This window comes from Ceratotherium simum, chromosome 2, assembly GCF_057802395.1.
Source record: "Ceratotherium simum simum isolate JZ-2026a chromosome 2, ASM5780239v1, whole genome shotgun sequence".
Classification (NCBI taxonomy): Eukaryota; Metazoa; Chordata; class Mammalia; order Perissodactyla; family Rhinocerotidae; genus Ceratotherium; species Ceratotherium simum.
Window position 1 is genome coordinate 29,168,254 of NC_141901.1, and position 17,844 is coordinate 29,186,097.

The 17,844-nt window shown below is 37.8% G+C and overlaps 1 pseudogene across 1 annotated transcript in view; it reads left to right on the forward strand.

Moving 5' to 3' along the window:
• LOC147917789 (membrane cofactor protein-like) overlaps positions 1-16,410 on the forward strand; it is a 56,654-nt pseudogene extending 40,244 nt beyond the window's left edge. Inside the window, exons 9-11 of the transcript XR_015553620.1 lie at positions 14,512-14,541; positions 14,771-14,872; positions 16,361-16,410. The product of XR_015553620.1 is annotated as a membrane cofactor protein-like (transcript). The remainder of the gene's footprint in view (positions 1-14,511; positions 14,542-14,770; positions 14,873-16,360) is intronic.
• The last annotated feature ends 1,434 nt before the right edge of the window (positions 16,411-17,844 follow it).

Genomic DNA, 17,844 nt, shown 5'->3' on the forward strand with positions numbered 1-17,844 from the left:
TGCACTATTTTACATTCCCACCAGCAATGTACAAGGGTTCCACTTTTTCCATATTCTCACCAACACTCCTATTTTCCATGACATCTTTTATTAATTTCTGTTACCTTACTAAATTATCATAACAGCTTGTGGCACTTTTCTGGTTGATTCTCAGAATATCAAGGAAAAAGATGGCACTTAAAAAATGTCCATAAAGGGTCAGGGAGAGGACCCAGATAACATATAAAGAATCAAGAAGCAGAATGGCACAAACATTGCAACAGCCAAATTAGAACTAGAAGACAGTGGGGCCATGCCTTAGAAATTCTGAGGGCAAAGCATTTTCCAGCCAGGATTCTATACCCATGTGGAGACAGAAGATATTTTCTTTTTATTCATTTATTTATTTATTTTATTGAGGTCATATTAGTTTATAAGTATATAAATTTCAGGTGTACATCATTATATTTTGACTTTTGTATCAACTGCATCGTGTTCACCATTGAAAGTCTAGTTTCCATCTGTCACCATACATATGTCCCCCTTTACCCATTTCATCTTCCCTCCACCCTCTTCCCCTTTGGGAACCACCAATCTGTTCTCTGTATCTATGTGTTTCTTTGTTTATCTTCTACATATGAGTGAAGTCATATGGTAATTGTCTTTCTCTGACTTATTTTGCTTAGCATAATATCCTCAAGGTCCATCCATGTTGTTGCAAATGGCACAATTTCATCTTTTTTATGCCTGAGTAGTATTCCATTGTGTGTGATATATATATATCAAAGATGTGGTATATTGATGGGCACTTAGGTTACTTTCAAGTCTTGGCTATCGTGAATAATGCTGCAATGAACATAGAGGTGCATATATATTTTTGAATTAGTGTTTTCATGTTCTTTGGATAAATACCCAGAAGTAGAATACCTGGATCATATGGTAGTTCTCTTTTTAATTTTTTGAGGAATCTTCGTACTATTTTCTATAGTGGCTGCACCAGTTTGCATTCCCACCAGCAGTGTATGAGGGTTCCTTTTTCTCCACATCCTCTCCAACACTTATTATTTATCGTCTTTATAATAACAGCCATTCTGACGGGTGTGAGGTGATATCTCATTGTAGTTTTGATTTGCGTTTCCCTAATAATTTGAGATGCTGAACATCTTTTCATGCCTGTTCCCTATCTGTGTATCTTCTTTGGAAAAATATTGGTTCATATCCTCCACTTATTTTTTGATTGGATTGCTCATTTTTTTGTTGTTGACTTGTATGCGTTCTTTATATATTTTGGAAATTAACCCCATATCAGATATATGATTTGGAAATATTTTCTCCCAGTTGGTGGGTTGTCTTTTTGTTTTGTTTTGTTTTGTTTTTGATGGTTTCCTTTGCCATGCAGAAGCTTTTTAGTTTGATGTAGTCCCAATTTTTACTTTTTGTTTTTTTACCTTGCCTGAGGAGATATGATATTCAAAAAGATACTGTTAAGGCCAATGTCAAAGAGCATACTGCCTATGTTTTCTTCTAGGAGTTTTCTGGTTTCAGGTCTTACATCCAAATCTGTAATCCATTTTGAGTTAGTTTTTGAGTATGGTATAAGAAATTGGCCTACTTTCATTTTTTGCATATGGATGTCCAGTTTTCCCAACATCATTTATTGAAGAGACTTTCCTTTCTCCATTGTATGTTCTTGGCTCCTTTGTCAAAAATTAGCTGTCCCTTGGGACTGTTGCGGTGGCGTAGTGGTTAAGTTCCTGCACTCTGCTTCAGTGGCCCAGGGTTCACAGTTTCGGATCCCAGGCGTCAATCTATGCACTGCTTATCAAGCCATGCTGTGGCAGGCGTCCCACACATAAAGTAGAGGAAGATGGGCATGGATGTTAGCCCAGGGCCAATCTTCCTCAGCAAAAACAGGAGGAATGGCAATGGATGTTAGCTCAAGGCTAATCTTCCTCACACACACACACAAAATTAGCTGTCCATCCATGTGTTGGTTTATTTCCAGACTCTAAATTCTGTTCCATTGATCTGTGTGTCTGTTTTTGAGCCAGTACCATGCTATTTTGATTACTATAGCTTTGTAGTATATTTTGAAATCAGGGAGTAATACCTCCAGCTTTGTTCTTTTTTCTCAGGATTGCTTTGTCCTTTCAGGATCTTTTGTGGTTCCACATAAATTTTGGCATTCTTTGTTCTATTTCTGTGAAAAATGTTGTTGGGATTCTGTTTGTGATTGCATTGAATCTCTAGATCACTTTAGGTCATATGGACATTCTAACTGCGTTTATTCTTCGAATCCATGAGCATCGACTATCTTTCCCTTTATGTTTTCTTCAATTTCTTTCAATAGTGTCCTATAGTTTTCAGTGTATAGGTCTTTCGTCTCCTTAGTTGAATTTATTCCTGGGTATTTTCTTATTTCTGTTGAGATTGTAAGTGTGATTGTATTCTTGACTTCACTTTCCGCCAGTTTGCTGTTAGTTTATAGATATATGACTGATTTTTGTATGTTGATTTTGTACTCTGCAACTTTATTGTATTCATTGATTATTCCTAATAGTTTTTTTGTGGATTCCTAAATATCATCTATACATAGAATCATGACATCCACAAAAAATGACAGTTTTCCTTCTTCCTTTCTGACTTGGATAACTTTTATTTCTTTTTCTTGCCTAATTGCTCTAGCTAGGACTTCCAATAGTGTGTTGAATAAGAGCGGCAAGAGTGGGCATCCTTGTCTTGTTCCTGTTCTTAGGAGAATAGCTTTCAGTTTTTCACTGTTAAGTATGATGTTGGCTGTGGGTTTGTCATATATGGCCTTTACTATGTTGAAATACCTTCCTTCTATAACCATCTTATTGAGAGCTTTTATCATAAATGGATGTTGAGTCTTGTTGAATGCTTTCTCTGCATCTATTGAGATGACCATGTGATTTTTATTCTTCATTTTATTAATGTGCTGTATCACATTGATTGATTTGCAGATATTGAATCATCCCTGCATCCCTGAAATTAATCCTACTTGATCATGGTGTATGATCCTTTTAATGTATTGCTGTATTTGATTTTCTAATATTCTGTGTAGGATTTTTGCATCAAACATAATTAGCAATATTGGCATGTAATTTTCCTTTTTTGTGTGTTGTCTCTGTCTGGTTTTGGTATCAGGGTAATGTTTACCTCATAAAATGAGTTAGGAAGCATTCTATCCTCTTCAAGTTTTTGGAAGAGTTTGAGAAGGAAAAGTATTACATATTCTTTGAATGTTTCATAGAATTCACCAGAGAAGAGGTCTGATACTGGACTTTCATTTTTTGGGAGGTTTTTGATTACTGCTTCAATCTCTTTTCTTTTGATGGGTCTCTGCAAATTCTCTATTTCTTCTTGATTCAGTTTTGGGAAGGGCCATGATTCTAAGTATTTTCTCTTTTTAAAAAATTATTATCATAGCCATCCTAGAAGGTGAAAAGTGGTTTGATTTGGATTTCCCTAATGACTAATGATGTTTAGTATCTTTTCCTGTGTTTCTTGGCCATTTGTATATCATCCTTGGATAATGTCTATTCAAGACTTTTGCCTATTTTTTAAATTGGTTTGTTTGTCTTTTTGTTGATGAGTTTCAGAAGTTCTTTATAGTTTTGTTTATTAAACCTTTCTCAGATAAATGATTTGCAAATATCTTCGTTGATTCTCTGGGTTGTCTTTTCATTCCCTTGATAGTGTCTTCAATATTGACTGGGGCTGCAGTCATCTAATAGCTTGAGTGGTGCTGGAGGATCCACTTCTAAGAAGGCTCACTCACATGCCTGTTAGCAGGAGACTTCAGTTCCTCACCTCAGGGGCCTCTTGTAAGGGCTGCTGGCTTCTTCTAGATGAGGAATCAGAGAGACAGAGGAAGACATCATAGTGCCTTTCTCACCTAGTCTCGGAAGTTGCTCACTTTCCCTTACATTTTGTTTTATTCACTAGAATCAAGTCACTAAGCCCAGCCCATATTCAAGAGGAGAGGAATTAGGCTCCAGAACTTGAAGGAAGGTGCATCAAAGACTTTGTGGGCATATTTAAAACCACCACAAAGAAGTGCCTTCAAATAAAGAAAATGGCCCACTTTTGTAACTTCTTTTAAACGTCACGAAATAGATAATAAAAAGATTATTTAAACTGTTATAGAGCACAGAAATACAATCATGCCCATATTAAAGTTTGCCAAAGATTGCAAATGAAAACAAAATATATCTCTGGCTCATTTCCTAATATAAATGCTAAAATCCTAAATCAAATGTTAAATACAGTCACGCATCGCTTAAAGACAGGGATACGCTTTGAGAAGTGTGTCGTTAGGCAATTTCATCATTGTGCAAACATCACAGAATGTACTTACACAAACGTAGACTACACACCTAGGATATATGGTACTAATCCTTATGGAACCACTGACTTATATGCTGTCCATCATTGACTGAAATGTCATTATGTAGCACATGACCATAAAATATAAAAGGAATTATGCAAAGTGAAGAAGGAGAGGTATTCTAGAAATAGTTCCAAATGAGGAAATCCAAATTTCTTTTTATAATATTGTAGAAAAATATATCTTTCTATAAATGTCATATAAATATACTCTATGATGCCAAAAAAAACCCACATTATAATTAATGGCTAAAATATAGAAGCATGCTTGAGGATTTATTAAAGTTAAGAGAATGAAAGGAACACTTCACATCCTTCCTATTTTTTAAAGTTCTTGAAATTCAAACTAATAAAATGACAGATCTCTCTATAAATAGATATTGAGAAAGAGAAGAAAAAGTTATTATATTAGCTGATGAATGTTTACCCGAAAACCTAAAGGAATTAACTAAATAATTATCAGACCCTATTAGAGATATTAGTAAGATGTCCAGTAAAAAATAAATATTCATAAATTAGTTACTTTCTTTATATAATTAACAACCAAGCGGGATATAGTGGGAAAAAATACCATTCACAAAAGCAGCAAAATCATCTAGAAACAAATTTAACAAGAATTATGTAGGACATGTAAGTAGAAGATTTAAACACTTTTTTGGGAGACAAAAAATGCTTGAAGAAATGGAAGATAAAAATTTTATTTAGAAGAGGACTTAGTGTTGCATAGATGTTAATTATCTTGGAATTAGTATGCATATTTAATGTCATTCCAACCAGAGTTCCAATGGCATTCTTCTTTTAATTTGACAAAATGACTCTAAATGTCATGTGACTGATGAACAGAACTTCCTGAAATAGTAACAAAAGGGGTGTTTACTACCAGAACATATTACAAAACCGAAGTGATGCTAAAATTTATTTCAAAGAATAAAATAATTGATATGATGCAGGAATAGAGACATAGATCCATAGAGCAAAACGCAGAACCCAAGAAATAGCACAAGTTGTTGTAAGAATGTGGCAGTGGTAAACATGGCATTTCAAGGCATGGAAAACCTGAATTACTCATATATAAGGCAAATATCTGAAATGATAAGTTAGATCCCTGCCTCATGTCATACACCAAAGAAAAGTCTGTACAGATTAAAGGTTAAATGTTAAAAATAAAACTATAAAGGAACTAGATGAATATTTAAGCAAATATGTTTCTGATTTGAAACCTCTGTAGGCGTATAGCAAGGAAAAATTCTACTATGTACAAGATTGACAAAAGTGAATAACAAGAAAAAACACCTTTGAACATACAAAAATAAAGATTAACATCAAATAGGAAAAATATCAAAATAGCTCTTATACATCAATTATAAAAAGTAAATACCCAAGTAGAAAAATGATAAAGAATTATGAAAAAATAATTTACAAAAGCAAAATGGAAACAGTCAAATAAACATAGAAAAAGGTTTATATCACTTGTAATATGAGAAAAACACTTTAAAAATGGAATGCCATATTTGCCTTTTAGATTGGCAAATTGACAAATCCTCATAGTAATATAGGCTCAGAGAAACGTGCACTGCCATGACATACGAGTAGGTCATGGTCAAAGTTTTCTGGAGGGCAAACTGGAAATATGTACCAAAAGGCTTAAAACTATGCATAGCCTTTCACCCAAATCTACAAATCTTCTCTCTTGGGTGGCCCTTAACATCTGAATCCTCAAGCTGTCTTTGAAGTCTTTGAAGTACGTGAAGTTTCTGTCTCTTTTCTTTTCATGTGTACAAGAATGTGCAATGTAATGTTTTTTCATAACAGTCAAAATGAGAAACTAATTTCTAATAATAGGAAATTCATTAGATAGATGATGGTGCACTGAAGTAATAACCAACAAACAGCTCCTAAAAGTGATGTTGTGGAGTAACACATAATAATGAAGAAATTTTTCACAATATAGTCTATAATTATTGAAGTTGTTATAAAAACATGTACAGTGTGAGTTTAAACATTTTGGTTTAAACTGTAACTATAGATGTGTAAAGGTTTAAACAGGTTAAAATTTTTAACCATCCTCAGGAAAGGAACTGCATTAGTTTGGGAAACTACTTGGAGAAAAAGCGAGGAGTAAATATAGGTATAACAGTTCTGTTACGGATAGGTGCAAGATATTTAGTAGTCTAGAGAGGGAGGCCTAGGGAAAGAGGAGCCAAAATTATGGCTAGAGACGCTCTTCAAAATATGACCCCCTCCAAATCTTCAGTAAAGGAAATATAGTCATAAAATACTTAAATGTGTGGATTTTTTACAGAAATGCACAAAGGGATTTGGCTTTGCAGCTAAATATTGTACCTAGAATCCTGAGCCACCAGATGAGGCCATAGAGGCGTGGAAACAGAGAGAAACATGAGGAAGTCAGCCCTAAGAAACCTGAGAACTCCTGGTTGGAGGGGTGGTGAGGGCAGATGGGAATCTGTACTTTACAGATATGGAATTGGTGCTTGAGTCCAATTTAACCAGCTCTTGCTTGAAAGGTAATAGCCCAGTTGACATCTGGGTTACATGTGTATTTTTAGATAAAACGGCTAGAAGAATTCATAGCAAAAACTTAACTATGATGAGTGGTAGAACTATGGATGGTGAACTTTTTTGACCTTTGGGTTAATGATGACTTCTAAATTTGTCTAGAATGAATATATGTTAACTTTTATAATCCAATAAAATTCTATTTTAAATTTCTTAAAATAAAAGAGGCCTGCTACAGAACCATATCTGTGAGCTACCTTTAATAATCTGCAGCCTATTAAACATCTTCAGAGGGGCCTGCCCTGTGGCTTAGCGGTTAAGTGCGCGCGCTCCGCTGCTGACGACCTGGGTTCAGATCCCGGGCATGCACCGACGCACTGCTTGTCAGGCCATGCTGTGTCAGGCGTCCTCTATAAAGGGGATGAAGATGGGCACAGTTGTTACCCCAGGGCCAGTCTTCCTCAGCAAAAAGAGGAAGATTGGCATGGATGTTAGCTCAGGGCTGATCTTCCTCACAAAAAAAAAAAAAAGTCTTCATAGATTCCTTCAAATGCAAAATAGTTCAAAATGCACGGACAAAAGAAAAAGATAGAAATGGCACCATATCCAGCCCCTAATTCTCCCTTCCAGAACCTCACCTAATGGGCTCTATATGTTTCGGCATACTTCTCCACAGTGTGTTATATTTCTTATAGGCAAAAGAAACTGGTGGCTCTTCTTGGACAATGGTTTAGCTTCATGGTTACCCAAATTTCCAATGCCCAGGGGAGCTAAGAAGTAGACGCCAATGAAAGAACTTCACAGAGATGGGAAATCAGGTCACGAAAACTTACAACATAAGCATTACTGTGGCATATCACTGTCTTACAACCTTGAAAACTTACAACCTTGAAAAATATGCACTGTTTTTTGCAGCTAACAGGCTGGAAACTGCTTGGCATTTTTCCTCCAATTGTCTAGATTAGCCATAGTGAGCATGTTAACGGCAACCTCTACAAGGTCAAAAATCAGAAAACATCCATAATCCGGTGCTCCTAAGACAACTTTTAAATGTATGATAGGAGACAGACAGAAGGAAACACACACGCAGTGGAGGGATTATTATCTTCTTCCTCACTCTAGTGGATCTCAATTTGCTTGCTTGCAGAAATTTTAAAGATTAAATAATTGCTTGCTCCTTGAAAAGATTTTACAACATAGCCAATAAAAAAACAAGTTAACAATAAGTAAAATTCAATCACTACTTAAATATAAAAGAGACTCAATGTGTCTACAAAAATATTCACTGTCATTGCTATACCCACATGGTTCCCATCATCTTTATGTCACTGTTTTGGGAAGAACTGGTATATAAGTTAGGATTAGATTAAAACTATAAAAGACAGAGAAACACAAAACAACAAGAGCTGAAACAAGATAGGAGTTTACTTCTCTCACAGGTTAAGAACCAAGGGCTGTCCAAGGCTCATGTGCTGGCACCATGATGCACAGAAACCTGGGATCCTTCCCTCTGACTCATCTCATCTCATGGTCCAAACTCCAGCCAGAAAGAGGAAGAATGGAAGAAGGGAACACTCATCCCTTTAAAGACACTTTCCAGACACTCCACTTAATATCTCTAGCCAGAATGTAGTCACATGGCTATCCCAGGTTGTAAGGGAAGCTGGGAAATGAAGCCTTTATTGAAGGTGGCCATTGGCCCAATAAAAAATACAGGGTTTTGTAACTAACAAAGAAAAGGAAAGTAGATATGGAGATACCAGTAGTCTCTGCTACAAATGGCTACTGCCCTAATCACATGTCTTACGTAATGAAGAGGCAAAGTTTTTAGCTGTTCCAGTACCTACCTCACTGTCATATGACATTGCACGATACCCCTTAGCTTTTATTTAATCATGTTTAGCCCTGCTGTACATTGGAAGATGTGAATAGCTTAGCTGAGCATCCTTTGTGACATTTCTCACAGTAACAGTATAGATACCTAATACATAAAAAATCAATGATGATGAAATGTTCCAAATTTTGTGCCATACTTTGAGTGATTTTGTGGCACAGTGAGTAAGTACTCCTACCTTTTACATTTCTTTTTTTTTTTTTTTTTTAAAGATTTTATTTATTTTTATTTTTCCCCCCAAAGCCCCAGTGGATAGTTGTATGTCGTAGCTGCACATCCTTCTAGTTGCTGTATGTGGGACTCGGCCCCAGGATGAACGGAGAAGCGGTGCCCCGATGCGCACCCGGGATCCGAACCCGGGCCACCAGCATCGCAGCGCGCGCACTTAACCACCAAGCCACAGGGCCGGCCTACCTTTTACATTTCAAGTGTAAAGCTGATTAGCTGTTTCCTCTGACTCTCATTTACTGAATCATCAGGGTAACATGATTATTCTTTTTCCAATCAACAAATATTTTTTGAGCACCCCACACTTGAAAGTCTTGAGGTGAGGTGCTAGAGAGTGTATGTATTTCAATAAGACATCTTCCCTGCTAATCAAGGATCTTATAATTTCCTGGATGGAAGTACACATGGATAACACAACTCTGGGGGGTTTCCAAAAGAAAAGTACAAAGATGTCTCATCGTGAATAAGAGAACTGTTGCACTGAGTTGTGAGAGACTAGGAATGAGGATGGATTAAAGAGGGAAGTTTTAAGCTTGTCCTTAGAAAGAAAGGACTAATTTGTAGATGGAGATGGGGTTTCTTTCTTGAGGTCCCCCAGATTTTAATCTGTCCTGCAATTTGTAACATCTACCTGCTATTATTTTCTCATGGTGACTTAGGTGGGAAATATGTAGAGAGTATAATCATTTTTCATTCTTTGCTGCTAGGTATTGACTCATTGGCTCCCCATCTGCTGCTTGTCTCCTCTCACGCAATAATGTCACTTGGGATTAGGAGACACCTCTTTGTGAGAGTCAGTTGAAATATTTTTCCCCATAATTCCTTCCATTTGATCCATATTTGCCCCTGGAGTTACAGAGAAGAAATCCAATCCATGTCGTACCGAGTTGTCTCTCAGATATTTGAAAACTGGAGTCATGTCCTGCATGGTTCTTCTGGTGATTCTCTATTTTAGAGGTAATTTATCTGAAACTGTGGACTTGAACTCAGATACAATTGCCCTACTTTCCTGTTTTGATAGTAAACTCTTTCCAGTATAAAGATCATTCTCCTAGTGACTAAACTTAAAAGACATTAGAGAAAATTAAATTTGTCTCTGCCACCTCTTAATAGTACATTACAATCCCAGGAAGTGGATTGCTTTCTTCCTTATTACTCTTACTCTGAATGATGAAAGAAGGTCATATAATTCTTAGCAATTGCCTCAAGCCTCTGGTCATTCTGCAGAATGGTTATTCTGGTTATTCTTGGTCATTCTGTTTATTCTTCCTTCAAATTCTTCCAGTATCATGCCCTAGTTGTATTTGTTCTTCATTAGTTGACCGTCCATTCTTGTCAATTGCATATTGTAAAGTGAACTCAAAACACTGAGGAACATGGAAGAATGACTGATTACAAATTGGTAAAGTGTTAAGGCTGTGAAGAATTCAGTATCACATGCAGAGTTGTTGCCAGTAAAACTGCACAGAAACTTCTGGAAGGCTAACGAACAATATATACCAAAGCCTTAATGCAAATACCCTTTGACCTAGCAATTCTATTTCCCAGAATTTATCCCAAGAAAATAATCATGGAATTTTCCCATAATTTTGGTCCCAAGACACACAATGCAACAATACTTATGACGGTGGCAAATGTTAAAAATTGAAATGTTCAGCATGGTTTGAAAATAACTATTGGAAGAAATAAGGCTTATTAAAAATGGGTATGAAGAGTATTCTTAACAATTAAATTGTTAAGAATAGTTATTTTGGGACAACTATCATTTCTTCTTTTTATTTGTCCATATTTTATCAATTTCCTACAATGAATGTGCTCATTGTATTCACAAGTATTCACCAGAAGAAGCTAACATTGGCTTTTAAAGATTCAAAGAAATGAATGAGAATGGGCCGGCCCCGTGGCTTGGTGGTTAAGTGAGTGCGCTCCACTGCTGGCGACCCGGGTTCGGATCCCGGGCGCGCACCGACGCGCTGCTTCTCCGGCCATGCTGAGGCCGTGTCCCACATACAGCAACTAGAAGGATGTGCAGCTATGACACACAACTATCTACTGGGGCTTTGGGGGGAAAAAATAAATAAATAAAATCTTTTAAAAAAAAAAAAAAAAAAAAAAAAAAAAAAAAAAAAAAGAAATGAATGAGAAGCTCTACAAGCTGCCTCCTTCCCCTGTCAAAAATTTAAAATTCCCTGAAAATATTCAAATTAGCAAGGTATTATCAGTTTACTATAAAAACTTTTCTAGGTCTTGCACCTTCTTTAGAGGGTTTATCTTCAATTAAAAATGTTTCCATTTCTCTATAGGTCAATAAACTTTTAACCAAGTAAATATTGGTTATATATGTTTATGTGAACATGCGTGTAATCAATTACACTCATATTTTAAATTTATTATGTAATTATAGAACATAGTTTTCATTTATAATTTTGTTACCCATAGATCTATGATTATTTAATTTCTCGTGCCTTATCTTTTATATTTTCCTTTTCTCTATTTTTCTTGCTGAGTAGTGCCAGAGGTGGTTTAATTAACCTGCAAAGATCTTACTAAATGATCAATAACATCAAAGAAAAATAGCCCAGCAGTGAGTAAATAACTTAACAATCTATGATAAAATCACATAGATTATCCACTTAACATCACAAATATATAATCCATAATAAGACATGGATATTTTTACACAAAATAATTATTATGGACAGAACCCATATCACACACACCTAAATTTCAACTATGTAGACAACATGTCTTATTATTAGCAAATATTAGAAGATATTAACACTACTGTAATTAGTTATAGTTTAGGAAGTCATTTGATTCTTTGTTATTTAAATTCATAGTAAAATAATTCACAGTAAAAAAAATAATTCTGGAAAAGGCAAAACTATGGAGACAGTAAAAACATGAGCAGTTGCCAGGGGTTGGGGTGGGGAGAGAGGTTAATAAGCAGAGCACTGAGGATTTTTAGGGCAGTGAAACTACTCTGCATGATACCATAATGATGGGTACATGTCATTATACATTTATCCAAATCCATAGAAGGTGCAACACGAAGAGTGAACCCTAATGTAAACTATGGACTTTGGTGATTATCCTGTCTTAATATAAGTTTATCAGTTGTAACAAATGTACCACTCTGGCTGGGGATGTTGATAATGAGGGAGGCTATGCAGGTGTAGGGGCCAGGGGATATGGGAAATCTCTGTGCCTTCTCCTCAATTTTGCTCTGAACCTAAATACTGCTAAAAAATAAATTGCTGGATCAGCTCTGTGGACTAATGGTTAAATTCAATGCACTCGGCTTGGGCAGCCTGGGCTTCGGTTCCCAGTTGCAAACCTACACCCCTCATCAGAGGACATGCTGTGGTGGCGACCTACATACAAAATAGAGGAAGATTGTCACAGATATTAGCTCAGGGCAAATCTTCATCAGCAAAAAAAAAAAAAAAAAATTGTCTTAAATTAAAAGCTAAGCTGTTGTTTGTCACAATCTACTTTACTGCAGCTGTATCTTGTGAGCCACCCCCAGCCATATCCAATGGAAACTACTACAGCAGCAATAGAAATGCTTTTCAAAATGCAACAGTGGTCACTTATCGGTGTCTCACTGGGCCAGATGGAGAAAAGCAGTTTCACCTCATGGGAGAACAGTCAATATCCTGTACCAGCAAAGACAATAACCTGGTGTTTAGAGCAGCCCTCCTCCTCAGTGTATTTCTGCTAATTAATACACAACTCCAGAAGTTGAAAATGGAATTAGACTACCCGGAAATAGGAGTTTATTTTCCTTAAGTGAGATTGTGAGATTTAGATGTCAGCCTGGCTTTGTCATGAGAGGGTCCAACATTGTGCAGTGCCGGGCCAACAACACACGGGTGCCTGAGCTGCCAAGCTGCTCCAGGGGTGAGTTTCATCCACTGAGACTCTGCTGGGGACGTGTGAGGGAGTGTAAATGATAAGAGCTGTTGAAATTAAGGAAGAGTGTGTGAGAGTGTGTGTGCACACACAAGGACTATGAAGTTGGTATAAACACTAAACATAACACTAACTCTTCTGTGTTATCTCTGATAATAATAATTGTCAAAAAGTAATGGTTTACCCTGTGTCATCTGTAACACACACATTTTATAGGCATTGTTTAATTTAATACTTAGAGCAAACATATGATGTAGGAACTATTCTTATTCCTGTTTTACATTGAGAAATCTGAGTCTTAGAGATGTTAAATAAACTTTCACAGGTCACAGAGCTAGTAAATAATGGAACAAAGCCTGGAATTCAAGAGCCTTTCTGATTGCAGAGCCTACTGACAATGTATAGTGAAATGTATGATGAATATAATATACGATAACAGTGACATAGATCTATTATTGGAGGGGGTCAGTAGGCAAATGAGCCATGGGACCTAAAAGACAGCATCAGATTAAAAAGGCCTTAGACTTCACTCATTCTCTTCCAAACTCCCCATGTTATTACTGAAAACTCGGAGGCTCTGAAAGGGGAAATGACTTGCTCAAATACAAGCAAAGATTTTTTTCATTTTTATTCGTTTATAATCATATGCTGCATAATGACATATGGATCAATGATGGACTGCATATACAATGGTGGTCTCAAAAGATTAGTACCATACAGCCTGGGTGTATAGTAGGCCCTACCATCTAGGTTTGTGTAAGTACACTCTGTGATGCTTGCACAATGACTAAATCACCTAACGACATATTTCTCCGAACGTATCCCCATCATTAAATGACTCATGACTGTATATATGGTTCAGATTGAGACTCAAACGTTTTCTGATGCCCTGAGCACACATCCACTGGGCTATTAGAGGCAGCCAAAATTTGAGTCAAAACATGCTCTAAGCCATATGTTCTCTTCAGAAATTCTATAGCTTTATTCTTTTGAGGGAATTTTGTTCTTGATGGCATCTTTGGTCTTCTTGTGCTGAAATGGCTGGCTTAGCAGTGGAGTGGGAAGAACCTGGGCTGGCACATAGAGAACAAGAGAAGGCTTACAGTTCTGAAAAAGGAGCTGGGAGGAAAAATGAAGAGGGACATGTGACTGACTGTACAGTGAGCTAGGTGAGGGGGTCAGTTAGATGAGACTTGGGCAAAAGTGTCCCTTGTTGTTGCCAAAAAGGCTACCTTTCTAGGAAGTGTAAGAGCAGAACAAGCCACCAGCACTCACGGCTCTGTACTGGACAGCCAGTACCCGAAAGCAAAAGGAATACTCTGCTTCTAGTCTTAGGAACATTTTAGTAGAAGTAACATAAACAAGGTGTTGGAGAGACCTTGGTTCTAGTCACAGCTCTGAACTGGGGCCTTAGTTTGCTCATCAATAAAACAGGGGTACTGAACTACTAGATATTTTCTTTTAAATCTATACTCTGTAATGAGGATTTTTAAGCTCCCCGGCAGGCAGAGGGTATAGCAAAAGATATTTCCAAATAACTGACAGGTACTTTGCTATTCTTTCCCCAGCATGTCAGCCACCTCCAGAAATCGCACACGGTAAGCACACCCTAAGCAACAAGGACGACTTTTCCCCTGGGCGGGAAGTGTTCTACAGCTGTGAGCCTGGCTATGATCTCAGAGGGGCTGCTTCTCTGCGCTGTACGCCCCAGGGGGACTAGAGCCCTGCCACCCCAATATGTGCAGGTGCCTACACTCTCATCTGGGTCATAATCAATGATCTCTTTGTTCCTCACATGGCAGTCTTACTTCTTTTTTTCCATCCTAGTGAAATCATGTGCTGAATTCCTGGACCAATGCCCTAATGGTCGTGTGCTCTTTCCATTTCATCTCCAGCTTGGACAAAAATGTCCTTCATTGGTGAGGAGGGGTGAGTGTGACCTGGAATAGAGACCAGGGACTCAGTGCTGGATAGTGACTCTCTTGGGTTCAGGGGTTAATCCAAAAAGTGGGGCTGACCTATGGAAAAGAAGTACCCAGGGAGATTAACTTCTGGGTAGTTTTGAAATAAGGGTAAGGACTCAGTGGCACCAATATTACGAGATTTAAAAAAATGGCACATATAATTCAATGTGGAGTACAAACATAAATATAGACACTGATCTTGAATTCACAGTTAGAACTTGAAGTAAATGGGTAAAGAATTGTTTGGAGGCAAGAAAATAAAATTTACGGGCCGGCCCCGTGGCTTAGCGGTTAAGTGCGCGCACTCCGCTGCTGGCGGCCTGGGTTCGGATCCCAGGCCCGCACCGACGCACTGCTTCTCCGGCCATGCTGAGGCCGCGTCCCACATACAGCCACTAGAAGGATGTGCAACTATGACATACAACTATCTACTGGGGCTTTGGGGGAAAAATAAATAAATTTAAAAAAAAAAAAAAAAGAAATAATTTAATGGGAAGTTTGCTAGTAAAAAATTTGATATATAAGACAAAAATTGTTTGCAATGTGATAAACGTCAGGCAAGCATTGTTTCAAGAAACCTAAAACCAATCAATAGTGGAATTTGTAACAGTGTATGGATAATTATTTTTAATCCAATCATAAATCTTCACATCAGTAATGTCTTTGACACTGGGATCTAATGGCTGATGTTATTGTCTCAGGTAGTGTTATTAGACATTTATGTGGAGCTAGTACTCCTGGTGGTCTGTACTATATGTGTGTGTGAGGGACCAAGATTGGGCAATACAGCAGTTATTTTCAACAATTTCCAAGGAATCTTTGACAATTACAAAACCTCCCACCCAATAGTGATCTGCAGATTTCATAAGGACAACAGGAGCCATTAATAAGCTGGGCCTTTCAGGGTGGCAAAGACTCCTCCCCTCATCCCTCTTTTTTTCCTAGCACATCTAGTCCAGTATGATCCTGTGAGCCTCTTTCTGGCCAATACAAATGTCGTGGCAAGAAGAACACTGCTATTCTCTTTCCAGATGTTCTCTGCTTTGCTCAGATCTAGAGCTGTTCTTCCTCATGACCCACTAACGAGAATAAGTGGGTTGTCAGAGGGCTGTCAGTGAGAGATGGTGTGGGTCTAGGGCACAGGAAAGAGTGTAGCCTGTGTTCAGTGACTTCTTAGGTGACACTGGGCTATGACGTCAGTATGACTATTAAGTGTACAAGTTCTGATAGCTTTGCATGTCACAGGATATTGTGATTCTTTAGAACAATCTGGCTTCTGAATTTCTGCCCACTACAGAATTCAGGTCTCTAATTAACCGAGACTTTTATCTGGACCTCAATCTAAGAACCAAATGGTATTTAGGCTGAAGTGAGAAAGCTGAGCATCTATTAGTGATGAGATGAAGAGAGAGATGGGAATTGCTCACCCATTTTACCCCTTATTATTCTTTAGGTTCTGATTTAAAGGCAGCTCTGCTAGTCACTGTGTCTTGGTTGGAATGAAAAGCCTTTGGAGCAGCAGTGTTCCTCTCTGTGACCATGACTAAAAGGAACAACTATGCAGGCTGGCTATTCCCCTTAGTTTTATTTCCAGTGTATTTTGCCTCGTGGAATCACCTGCTCTCTGGATCTTATCTCACTAAATTACTGATAAAGTACTTCTTTGTTGGAAGAATTTCAAAGGGGTGTTGTAGGTCTTATACATCATATGTTTATGTTACTAATCTGTAAGTCCGTAGTTTAATGCCAGGGTTGAAATCTGTAGAGAATATGTTGGGAGAATATAGATGTCATAAAAGTACACCAAAACTTATTTATTCATTTATTTGTTAGTTTTGCCATCAAGGAATAACCTCTGTGGGGCATCAGAAATGGCCACCTCAAAATGTGTCTCTGGCTTGATTATTTTTAAGAACAAAAGACTCTGAAAGAAACCCCTTAACTGCCTAAAAGAATTTAAGATAGAAGGCCTGTTCCAGGAAGGAGCTAATACTAGAAAATGACATTGTCTACAGACAGCCCAGCAAACACTTGTTTAACAAATATTTGCATTTCCATCTCTGTATAAACTGCCTTCTTCTCCTTTGAATCCCCAAACCACTACTCCCAACATCCTCCTTTGTCTTTAGCTGAAAATGATATTTAAGGTGGCAACCTCGGCCATTCTGGCAACTCGCTCAGTTTTCCTGGATTTCTCCCACATATACATGTTATAAAGCTTTGTTTGATTTTCTCCTGTTGTTGTCTCATATCAATTTAATTCATAAGCCAGCCAGCCAGAAGAACCTAGAGGGTAGAGGAATTGTCTTCCTCCCCTGCAGTTTGGCGACTTGAATGGGATAAAACTTCACTGGCTGCTCACTGCTCACTCCTGGACTACTGCAGCTGAGAGATCCTGGACCCCCGACAAGAGCTGGCAGGAGGTAAGAGTTCTTACACATCAGTCTACCAGATCTCTACCTGCAGGGTCCAATGGAAGTAATAGTGGTGAGTTTTATGTCCTTTGCTAAATTTAGATTAGCAGGAAAAGATATTGGTGAAGCTAGCTTCTTGAACTCAGCAACTCTAGGAAATCTGGTTTGAGTACTCATTGGTTTATTGATCCTTTTCCTCCCAGAGAAGGTCACTATTTTCCCTTGGTCTGTCTTTTGTGTTGTTTGTCATAAAAAGGAAAAAAATAGGGCAAGATGCAGGCATCTATAAGCCTGTTGTCTAGGAATATGCACATGCGATGAAAGCTGTTGCTAAGGGCATCTTGGAAGCCAAAAAGGCTGCAAATTTGGTGGGCATGGGTTGAGTAGTTAAAAGCCATTAGGGCGCTCACCACCTCAAGAAGACTTCCATGATAGGATAAGGTGGGTCATGGAACAGAGTAGATGACACAGGTCCCCAGTCAACTTCAAGAAAATGTCTGTGAAACGATGAGGTACTCTGTAA